Source organism: Cherax quadricarinatus, chromosome 27 (genome assembly GCF_038502225.1).
Source record: "Cherax quadricarinatus isolate ZL_2023a chromosome 27, ASM3850222v1, whole genome shotgun sequence".
Lineage (NCBI taxonomy): Eukaryota > Metazoa > Arthropoda > Malacostraca > Decapoda > Parastacidae > Cherax > Cherax quadricarinatus.
The window spans coordinates 30,868,534-30,879,742 of NC_091318.1; positions in this window are offsets into that span (position 1 = coordinate 30,868,534).

Genomic DNA, 11,209 nt, shown 5'->3' on the forward strand with positions numbered 1-11,209 from the left:
ATAGTAGCGATGGTTGATTGGGGTTTGGTATACAACCTGGCCAGCTCTGTGACACGCACTCCACTTTCGTACTTAGCAATTATCTCTTTTTTCATTTCCATAGTACTTTTCACCTTTTTTACAACAGGGTTGGCACTAGAAGCTTTCTTGGGGCCCATGATGACTTATTTTGCAGTTACAAGCACTAAAAACACTGTGATAATATGAAATGTACCATATGTATGCTTAGATGCGACCACACTGGTTGGCTTGTAAACACTGGCACCCACGGGGCAGCTGATTCTACACGTGGGACGCGTCCCAGACGAATCATGTAAGGCAAGTTTTTTATCATGAGGCGAGGCAAAATTTTTGCGTTCAAATGCTTCGTATGGCGGATTTAACGTAACGCGATGCGTTCGTAAGGCGGGGGTCCACAGTATTTGTATTTTTTCCTTACGTTCCATTGAAAAGACATTCTGTATATAAGATGCGAGCCAAAAAAAAAAAAAAAAAAAAAAAATGCCATCCTATTGGAAATCTCTTGTCACTGAACCTGCTCATAGTGCTAAACAATTCTTTAAACAGTCACACATACTTTTTCACAGACTTAAGAAACTTGTGTACATAGTGCTTGTAGATTCTATCATTACTTACAGAAATTATGCTATGGTTATTCATTACTCTGTACCGTACCCAGAAGTATATCTCCCTACATTCATGACTTTTGAGAAGAGCAAGTTTTGTGTGGTCCCACAAAAGGAATCCAAGAGTTCATACTTTGGGTTTTGCCTCCACTCTTCACTATCACATACCACAAATCATTTTATGTCTATATTCCATAAATTCAGGACACTAAGGTGGAAGATTAGGGCCTTTTTTAAGATGTGAAACACAAAGAACCCATATCTTGGCATCAAGTTCTCTAAATGAAATCTATAAACAGTCTTGGCAAAGCTCCTTGGATCAAGAACCCTTCAGCATTGAGAAAATTCCCTTGAAGGGATCTTAATTTCAGAGAAATCCATACTTTGCTTTTACAGCTGCTGTAAGTTTGCTTTCATCCACATTTGGAACAAAATAATATTCAATGAGGTACATATTTTTTATATGCTGTACCCTTGCTGTGAGACCTATATGCTGTAACACACACCAATACCTGGTTTTTGGTTTTCCTCCATGAAAACCAAACTGCCATGTCAGCTTTATTATTATTATAAAGCACTAAACCTGTGTGGGTCATATAGCTCACTAAACCTCATTTCAGTTACTTAAGATGAAGCTCAATAGCAATTATAAATACAAGACCTGAATCTTTACTGAAAATTGTTTCTTTGGTAGATGTAAGTGCATTTATGCAGTGTATGATAATGTTCCACTTTTGTATGTGGCAAGTTATGAAAAGATTTGTTTTTTTATAACAAGCCCCAGATATCTGCTCTTAGACCACAGTTTGTACTGTACATGGCAATGAGTGCTGTTTTTCAAGCAAAGTGAAAGAAAAAATAATTTAAGGAGCTAAGGTACTTTTAAAATAATCAAGTTAGTCTGTTAATTCATCAAACTAATTACCATTTAATATTAAAAAATAAATGCCATGTATGATTTTCCTGTTACACATGCCAAAGGAACATTAGCAAACATCAGATTGAACTTCTGGTGATCTATCATGAATGCTAAGATAATACCATTTTCTACAATTTTTAATTTGTTAAATCTCTGCAGATTTAACCATAATACATAATGCAGTCTTCTTACTTTATTTTGTTTGATTGTATTATTTTCTCAGTTTTGTATGTAGTACAGTATTTCTAAATCTTTATACAGTTATACCTAATTAATACAGTTCAATACTATAGACTCTACATTCATCTTACTTTGTATCTCTTTTAAAAACAATAAAACAGAGTACCAAATTTGCATTATTATATAGTCAAACTAATAAAGGTGCTGTGTGTTCAATTATGATATATTCTAAATTCATTCGTATTGTGTAAGGTAGAGCATGATGCAGTTGTGATATTGCTTGTGACTGAGTTATTAACTCAGTAATGAAACTATAGTCACTTGGTAATCACCCATAAAATACTGTATAATGTAGGTAACAGAAAAAAGTATATGTGCTTCTAATTAAAAGAGATAAAATGAATTAGTTTGTTTAATACACTGATATTATATACCTTGGTATTAATCTCTTATTTTACCACTTGGGCTAATTATTAAAATATTTTTAAAACATTCGATAATTTATAGTAATTTAGTTTTAATTTTCTAGTGGTATTTCCATAAAAAAAAAGCACAAGAAATGGCCCAAAACTGCTCCAGTAGCTTTTAATGACATACATTTTTTCTTGACCCTAATGATAAACTTCTGATCTAGCACATATTAATGGGAAGCAATGAAAATTTCTCAGAATTAGAAGCAAGATTTGTCCTTCTGCATCATAACATTAGAAGAGGCTGGTTTGAAATAATAATGCAGAGACTTCAGTAGATGTCTAGAGTGTGCTAATGAATGGTAACCAACATGTTTGTAATAAACTAAGATTACTTAGAATTGTGCCTAGTGACCATTTCAAACTTTGCTGCTCAACTGTAAATTGTACTTAAAAGCTCTCATATCACAAGTGTCATATCCCACAAATCACAAATTATCTCAAAAATCTCATTCTCATAATACTCATTCCAGGAATCTCATTTTCATGCATTGATGCCAATCATTTTCATAAAAGAAAAATGTTTTCTTCAATACACAACTATAATGTAGTTTTATATGTTTAATACTTATTTAAACTACCCTGCTCTTTTGACCTCTCATTATAAAATAGTTACAGAAACTTTACATATACAGTGTTCCAGATGTCATATGTACTGGCCTTGGTGGCAAATGTCCTCATCCTCCTCTATTACTTTATTCCAATTTATTTCCTCTGATTTTTTTACTACTAATGCTAATTATGTTTACTGCTTTCCCCATCCTATTCTTTCTATTCATCTCATTTTTATTATTAAATCTCATTATTTTTATTATTAATAAAGAATTAACTTTAATCCTTTTTTTAATACCAACCTCTTAGAAATATTTTAAATAAAATCTTTTGGTAGATATACAAATGTCTTTCAAAATTACTGTCTATAAAACATACAATAATATGAAAGCCCACAGGATGCACTTAAAAATCTAGTTTTATTTTAACCCCTTGACCGTCGCAACCCCCAATCCTGTGGTGTATACGGGTGTCAAAAAATCCCCCCCCCCCCCCCCCAAAAAAAAAAAAAAATTCTTATGAAATGATAAGAGAACTTTTCCTGATTGTAACGACACCAAAAAAAAACGAAATTTGATGGAAAACTGACGGAATTACACTCTCGCGAAGTTAGCGACCTCGGCGATATTTACAAATCGGCGATTACGCCCACTTTGAGCCCTATTTTCAGCTAATTCCATTGTCCCAGTCAACCAAACTCATAGCTATTTCTTTAGAACTCCATTTTTTTCTATCGATTGAGTACAAGAAACTGCCCATTTACCGATTTCAACTACCCAATAACGTGGTCAGAAATTTGCAATTTGGCCAATTTCACGAAAATTAAAAAATATGACAATTTCAAAATAAGGTCCAGAATGAACAAGGCAGACATTCCTGGCTCTAAAATAACATTTTCTTTGTTCATCAGTCATGTCTCCAGGCCCTTCTGATATTACTCTTGCTTTCTATTTTGAATTTTTATTCAAACAAAAAATAGAAGATTTACTGTTATGCAGACTACTGTAATAATTATACAAATAATGTCAACCCATTCATAACTGCATATCAGAATAGATAGTTGGACATTTATTGGACAATGACATCATTTGTTTATTTTTGAACATCGGCAAAAATCAAACATTTCCCCTACTTTGAGCTCCATTTCCAGGTTCTTTTTATAGTAAAACCAATCAAAATCACCTATATTTCTATATGTTTTCCATTCTATCAAATGAGACCAAGGAAACGAGAATACAACCATAAATACTATATGAAAATAGACCACAAATTCGGCATTTTAATTAAAAAAAAAAAGGTCGGAGTTTTTTTTTTTCTCATTATGCACTGCGTGCCCCAGGATTTTTTTTTATATGGTGCACACTGACCACACAGGCCCATTCTCTCACATGTGGGCCTACCAGCTTTCTCCTGCTTGATTTGAAGCCGCTAGAATTTATGAGTACAGTGGACCCCCGCATAACGATATTATTTCAATCCAGAAGTCTGTTTGGGTGTCGTTATAGATCGAATTTGTTCCCATAAGAGATATTCTGAATTAGATTAGTCCGTTTCAGACCCCCAAAAATACACCTACAAAAGCACTTACAAAAATACACTTACATAACTGGTCGAGTTGGGAGCTGATCGTTATGCGGGGGTCCACTGTATATGTATATATACGTCAAACACTGTACCTCGTAAGACATATATATATATGACCGAAACAGTCAAAGGGTTAAGGGTCTAATACACATTATTAATGGATGGAAACTTAAAAACAGATACAAGTTACAAGATACAGTGGACCCCCGGTTAACGATATTTTTTCACTCCAGAAGTATGTATGCCATATACATAAGGAATATTGTGAAGTAGATTAGTCAAAAACACTGTACCTCGTAAGACATATATATATGACCGAAACAGTCAAAGGGTTAAGGGTCTAATACACATTATTAGTGGATGGAAACTTAAAAACAGATACAAGTTACAAGATAATTCATAAAATAAAAAGTAATTGTCAAGCTCTATGGAGATGAAGAAAAAGATCAGAGTATGGTGAGTGCGTGTCTCCGAGCTGGCCTGTATAATAAACCCCAATCAACCATGCTACTATTGGTGGTACAGTGACGTCATTTCAAAGCTGCTGCTGCTGTTTTCTGCTCAACTCTGCAGACCGTCTGCTGCTTTAGCATAAAAGCTGCTCTCATACTGTAATCTGTAGCACAAGTGTCATAGCTGCTGCTGCTGCTTATGGCTTATTGAGAATCCCACAATACAAGTCAATAAAATGAAATATAAGTTCTTGGAGCATTAAGTAAGTAAGTAAGTAAGTAAGTTTATTCAGGTATACACAAATACAGTTACATAGAATTATCGTACATAGCAGCATATGTGTAAAATTTTTTTTTTCATAGAGATTAATTTGATTTCCATTATTTCTAGGATAACCCAAAAAAGTCAGACAGTGACTTATTTCCATTTCTGCAGACATGGATATAAGAAGTAAAAACAAAGATAACACTACATAAAATTATCAGTACAACACCTATGTCTGAAAGGGATTGTTTCACACAATGATATAGTATATATGTTCTGCGAGAATTATTTCTTCAGCTATGTCTAAATGAAGGAATTGCTGCTTACCTTACCACATACGGAATTTGAAAGAAAAAGCTGAAATGAATAGAAATAGGATTGAATGAAAGCAAGCAGGTTTAAGATTTGTTTATCATAGTATACTGTTGTCAGGAGGTGCTTTTAACAGTAGCCTTGAAGTGGTTGGCCTCTTCAAGGGGTTCATTGACAAGGCAAAGAGGCTTTTGGTTTGAGGAACTGGACCTTTCGGCTTTCTTCCTCCGATTGAGCCTAATTACTCCCCATTCCTCCCTCCCTTACCCCCATCCTTCCCATCCCTGTCCTTTCCTCATCCCTCTTCTTTCTTTCCTGCTCTTGGCCTTTGGGGTCTTTCCCTCTGAAATTCGAGCTTGCAGGTTGGGGAAAGGATGTTGTTCTCCATCCTATTCTTTTGAGATCCTTGGTAGTAATGTTTGCCACGGAATCAGGATCATGGGGATGTCCTGATGCCCCTCCAGAGTTCCAAGGGGTGGCTTACGGTGTCCTTCAGGTGATGGGTGTATCTGTGGAGGATGCCTGTCAGTTCCATGAAGTGGTGACCAAAGGAGGTATGCCATGTGGCAAGTTTCCATCCACCCTTTCTTTTGTCCGCCAAGGTGACTCGGTAGATGTGAGGTTGCTATCCTGGATTGCTGGTTTAGTGGCATGAAGGGTAGGGTAGGGTAGGGCACGAGTTCCATGCAACATCTGAACTGCTGGCTGCACTAGGGGCCCTCTTGGGTGCAGAGGGGGATATATGATCCTTTTCATTCCTCCTAGGAGTTCTCTCTCCACATCCCCCCCTCTTTTTTGTCTCCTCCCCCTTTTTCTTTTTAAAGAAAGGGGAAACTTATCATGGGGACCCATACTCAAGACTTGTCTCCTCCCAAACCCTTTCCTGCAACACCCCCTACAGACCCTGGCATGCCTTTGGACCATTCTTCAAACCTCTCTTCCAATCTGGTACCTTCTCTGAGCAATGTTTCATTACCCTCCTCTGGTACTACAGTTCCCACCAACCCTTTAGACATTTCTGACCTCTGCACAGCTTTGACTGTGATCCCGGCTTCTCCACATACAAAGAATCAATTTTTGGATCATATACGTAATTCAGGACAGCCTGCCTCTAACCTTCCATCCAAACAACCCTGACCTGTCAATGATGACCCTACCTCAGTTTCCTCTTATGCTTCTAAGAAATGTCCAACTAAGCAATTCCTTCCATTACACTATGTTTCAAAGTCCTTCTTGAGCAAAATTTGTTGCACTCCAACCAACTTTTACTACTATCTTTCCGACCACAGCATCAGTGAGGCACTCCTTCACCATGCTGGGCAGAACATTTCCTTCCATGTTCTTAAGAGCAGTACACATGATGTCACAGTACAAAATGCAGAGCAGGCACATAATCTTTCACTTCTTGGCATATAGCACTGTATAACCCTAGTGGGTTTGGCACGTCTTTTTAATTATAATAATCACTTCTTGGCATTGTTGACAATGCACGAGTTATGATTCACAAGCACATCTTGCTATAGATCTATTGTCCTTCCACATATGACTGTACAACGCAACTTTCTCGCACGTAATGAAAACATTCTGGAGCAACTTGAGCTCCAGAATCTCCTGATCATTCAAGTTAACACTTACATACTCCCTGCCTGTGGATGGAGGTGCTATCCTTGCAATATAGTGAGGCTAGCTTTTGACAGCCGTTAACTGCCACTATCTATTTGTGTAGAAGGACAATGCCTACAAGTGCTGGAGATGATCCCGACCCCACAGCAGTGTAGAAAATGCTGGCACCAACCACCCAGCAAAATAATGCAGGTCAGTAGCAGAACGCCCTGTCTGTGGTGCAGCTGACCATAGCAGTCTATCTTGCAGCACCCTTCCTCCTTGCTGAGGCTGCAAAGAGGTGCACCCTGCCTATTCTCACTGTTGCCCAATTTTCCTAAGAGAAAGGAAGATCCAATCATTGTCTTAAAGAGAAAGAGGGCTTCTCTTATCCTATGGCAGTTACCCATCTCTGCCTCCAAGGGAGACTCCCATGGCTCTCCTATTCCAGGGTCACTAGTCTGTAGTCAACTCCATGTCCAACCCTTATGCAGTCCTGGGCTCCGAGGTTCCAACCTCATCATCTACTGACCCTACTTCTTCACCTTCCCACTGACATTTCAATATCTATGTGCTCCCTCCTTCCTAATACTGATGCCATACATCCCTTCTCCAAAGTCTACATTTTCATTACGTCCAAATCTCCTTCAACCCCCGAACCACATAACATTCCCAAACATTATTCTTTCCCTATCTCTGAGTCTAGACCTTTACTGTGAGATGCATCTGATACTGCTGTGGAGGTTTATCCACCCCCAAGTACTGCTGCTCCCTCGCCTGTCCCTCCGGATATTTCTGCCTGCCAAGACACCTCTACTCCTCCTCTTTTTACTAAAACTATGTCTTCACCCTCTGCCACCATGCTCTCTCTCTAGAGGTCTTCTCTCTCATCTGAAACTATTGAAGCCATCTCTGCATTTATTAAGGAGACAACATCTAAAACACCAAAACTAAACATGGTGTAATTATAGGCTTCTTCCTGTGTGCACTCAGAATCTGCAGCAATGAGTTTCTTGAGGAAGAATGCACTATAATTGAACAAGTATTTTCTGAACTCCACTATCCTCGTCACTTCATCAGAGACTGCAGACGACGTGCATTAAACATCTTCAACACACCCAGAGAAGACACTGCCGAGAAAAGATACATAGTCCTCCCCACCAACTCCATTGCCAAACACGTTTCCAACATCTTTTCCAATACCTCATTAAAAGTATCTACCTCCACAACCACGACCATCAAGGATATTACCAGTGATAGACATGACAAGCTTCCACCCTCTGCAGGGGTATACATAATCCCTTGTAATGAATGCAACAAGTTATACGTGGGCGACATCAAGGGACCTCCAAACACATATTTCAGAACACCAATACACAAGCAGGTCTGACGATACAAGGAATGCCTGTGTACAACACCGTAATTCACACAACCACTTGATAAACTACAGAAACTCAAGACTTATCGCCACAGAAGACAACACTCAATACCGAAGAATCCTAGAATCATCACTTATTTCTATATCCAACAACTTCAACCAGAATAGTGGCTTCTATAACATAGCTGAACCACTTGCCAAGAAACTTCTTCATCGCTATCCCACATAAGAGCATAGGAATGGAAGAACACTGCAGAAGGTCTGCTCACAAACTTATCCAATCTCCCTTCCAAGCTACCCAAGATTTTAGACTCTATAACCCCACTCGGTACATCATCAGATGCAGCATTCTCCACCTGACCTCAGCATTCTGAACCTGAGTATAAATACTCGCATACCTTCCACCCCAGGACAGCATCCACACCAAGGGCGATAGCACTATCCAGCCCAGACTTTTTATTTTCCCATCTGTTATAGAATGCTTCCAGGTTTTCTATGAAGGCTGCTTTGATGTTATCCTCTTTTAATACCAATGTGATTATAGTCTACAGATTGATCTCATTTGGGCATACCCAAAAACACTTCTCTGGTTTAATACTGCTTGTAGATAATTCTTGGATATCTGCACAAGGGGCGTGACACCAATTTTCACAAAAGTGGCATGTAATCCATGTGGAAGCCCGTTTGTTTGATTTACTGCAGACTACACAGAATTTCATAATGTGATTTCAATGGTTGATTTACTGTAATTCTACTAGTAACCCCTTGAATATTCTACTAATAACCTCCTTAAAGTGAAGATCTGGCTATTTGTATTTCTATTTCTAACTGTACTTGTACATTAGGACAAGCTTACCCCTCTACTTCTTCTTCTTCTTCTTTGTTGGGTTTATCAGGGCCACTGACAGCATAAGCCGTATCGAGCCCGGTTTCTCGATGGTACGAGGAAGATTTGTTGCCCAAGGCTGGGCGATGAAAGAAAAGGAACAAAAGTTCCTTTGAGATAGAAACTTGAAGTTTCCAATTAGATCCAGCGGACCCCCTTGCCAATCCCCAGCAGAGAGGGACACCTACACTCCCACCTGAGTTCAGTAACCGGCTTCCCACCAAAGACCGTTAAACAATAACAAACCATGAATCTAAGTTACTTCACCTTGAGAATAAGATCAACAGCCTTGAACAACAGCTAACATCAGCTGGCACGACTGATTTTGGCAAGACCCTTCAATCAGTCATAGCCAGTCACACAAATCAAATAACTTCCCTAAACACTAAGATTGAAGATGCTGTCAAGGACTGGAAAATAAACATGGATACCCAACTGAACAATTATTTTGCTTACCAAGATGACAAGGCAGAGCAAGATAAGCTAGCCGATGCAGTAGTGATTAACAGTCCACTCTTTCCTAGTGAATTAAACCATACCAACTGCAAAGCTACAACTCTCCAGATCATACGCGACCACCTACAGGTTTAATGTGCCAGTGTCGGAAATAAAAGAATCACTAGGGAACCAAGGGAGAAAAAGTGTTATGCTCAGATTTCACACACAAGACAAAAAAAGACCTAATAAGTTCATCTATTAAAGCAAAAAAAGATATATACATAAATGAGTGTCTCACAAGAAAACGACAGAACCTCCTGTACAGAGAAAACTAAAACGTGAGAACAATGATAAAATTCACCAGTGCTTTGTACGTGATGGACAAATTCTAGTAAGAAAAACAAATGTAGGCCGTGTGTACTATATTACAAATGAAAATGAACTAGCAAACTTCCTTCATGATGCAAACATTACAGAGTCTGATATTAGTGACCAAATCATTGCACTACATTAGTGTATGTTATTATGCCATAATTGAACTAACCCTGTACTATCACCTCCTTGATAGTATTTACTACCTCATTATCCCATGTGTCCCACACAGTTTCTTGTGTGACCCAATTTGTGTTATCTTCCCAGATTTCCCTTTCACAATTTTGTATCAACTACCTCAATTAATATTTCTTTAGTGATATTAACTGTGCAAACTTTATGCTATAAGGCAAATCCTACTCTCAGATTAATTTCATATCATAGTGTCAATCTATTTAGAGGTTGTTTTACCACTACTTAATTAAGTCCCTTTTTACATTTCTCCTGAAAAAATTCTCTATATACCAACACATTGTACTGCCCTTTATTCAGTAATTGCTATACTCCTAGTTCTAACAATTAAAGAGCAACTTTCAGGAGATTTAATATTTTTTCCCTCTTGTCCATATAGTCACATTTATTAAAATACTCCAGGTGCTACTGACTACCTCAGGTGCTACTGATTTTGCTTTTAATACATTCTTTTATTATTATATTCACTAGCTCCTTTGTTCTAGCTGTAAATATCTACCGTAGTTCATAAACTCACATTTGTTGAAATAATTAAGGTGCTATTAGATGCTTAACTGTATAATTGAATTATCTGTTCTGTAATAATCCCTTTTTCTTTCAAATTTTTACAAGTTTTAGAATAATTACAGAGTCTTATTCATAAGTCTAGTTGTAGATTCAGTATAACTCTTACATTATTTTACTCAGTAAATCTAGTTTGTAAAATTACTCTCATCCTATGATTACAGGCATAGATCCTGATGTAATCTTTTTACTAAATGAATTACACAAATCAAACAGTAACGGTAATTACTATACAGCAGACCAAGCAAAGACATTACTCAGTGCAAACAATAACATAACCATCTTTAACTACAATATCAGATCCTTGAGCAAACATTATGATGACCTCACAGCATTACTCAATTCCCTTCATTCCAAAATATCAATCATCACACTCACAGAAACCTGGCTTGAACCTGATATTACAAATGTCTATAC